Below are 1,802 nucleotides of genomic sequence, written 5' to 3' on the forward strand. Positions count from 1 at the left end.
CCCCCCCCCCCCAAAAAAAAGTTTATTTTTAAAAAATATTTTCGATTTCAAAAATTATTTTTCTACTTTAGTAATAATAAAAGATATTTCTCAAAAACATTTTTCATTCATAAATCAAACACTAAAAATCTTTTCCGGAAAATATTTTCTACTCACCAATCAAACATGAGAAAACAAGTCAAAAATCTACTTGTTTTTCGGAAAAAACATTTTCTAGGAAAACATTTCCCTTCATACCAAATACACCCTGAATGTTAAAATCTATTTTTGTTCTTAATCTGATTGTTTTCTTGATATGAAAGAGGAAATAATTTTCTCTGTTTGTTTGTATAGAAACACCAGTGTAGAGAAAATTTAAGCAGGAATCAAGTTGGGTTTATTTTGGTTATAGTGGATCAGATTTAATTGAATAGGATGAGTTAAAATGATTTAAATAGTGATTAGATTTAATTAGGAGAAACTAAAATCCACATAGGCGCCACATAGGTAATTGTATGTTGGAATATGGGGATTTAATGGATGGAGGGTAAAAATGACCTTAAAGTTGAATGACAATGGTAAATATATATATATAAAAAAAGTATAATGAAGAGCAAATATGACTCTTTTCTAAGAGTACATGGGCCAATATGACCCTTTTCCGTATAATATATTTAGTGCAATCCTATAGGTGGAGTCTGGGAAGTAGGTTGTACTCATATCTTATCTCTCTATTTCTATGAAATAGAGAAGTTGTTTCTAATAGACTCTCGGCTTCAAGAAAAAAATTTCAAAATAGTTTGCAAAAGGAAACACGTAAATGAAAAAGACATGGACAATAAAATGGAAAGTATTATATAACATTCAGAACATAAACAATAACGAAATAACCAACGCACAGTTAAAATAGGTGGTAACAAAAATTGAAGAATAAAAACTATGGAAAGCATGTTAATACTACTGTAAGAAAATGCAAACTGTCGTGATAAGTATGATGCTCCAAACTATCACCGAGCCTATCTCATTGACAACACTCGACTACCTATTGACCTTCTACCCTAATTCACAACTCTCTTATCTATGATCATGTCCTTAATAAGTTGAAGAAGTGGCATATCATGTCTAATCATCTCCACAAAATACTTCTTAATTATCACATAAGACTTAGTAACACTTTCTTATCACATAAGACTTGATAACACTTTCTTATTACATAAGACTCCTAAGATGAGACTTTATTTTGTCTACCCTGGATCAATACAATGTGTGGTATCTTGGTTGATCTTCCAATTTTTTTGGATTAAGGTGTAACACCTCGGATTTGGAAAGAAAGGAAAATGCAGTTTTGGGCTGGTGCATGTGTGTACGGTTCTCAGGGCATCTCCAACCCTACACTCTATTTTCCTCTTCAAATATAGAGTTCTCTATTTTTCAGACAATCAACTCCTACCCAATTCTCTATTTTACTCTCTAAAAAATATTTTTTTTCTCTCCCCTCAATATTATATTAATATTTCTATTTCATTCTTATTTTCTTATTTCATAATATAAATCCTTTATTTTTTCTCTCAATAATTACTTTATATAATTTTCATATGATATAAAATTTTATTTTAAATCTTTTATTTAATATAAAATTATATTTTATTCTAAATTTTTAAATAACATTAATTGCAAGAAAATATTATATAATATACAAATTCAAATAAAAGTGAAATACAATTACATAAACAATCAATTTTTGAAATTATTACATTGCTCCGATAAATGCTTTATTAATACATTAAGGAGTTCAAAATGAGCATTTTTGTCCTTAATTTTTT

This window comes from Solanum stenotomum, chromosome 4, assembly GCF_019186545.1.
Source record: "Solanum stenotomum isolate F172 chromosome 4, ASM1918654v1, whole genome shotgun sequence".
Classification (NCBI taxonomy): domain Eukaryota; kingdom Viridiplantae; phylum Streptophyta; class Magnoliopsida; order Solanales; family Solanaceae; genus Solanum; species Solanum stenotomum.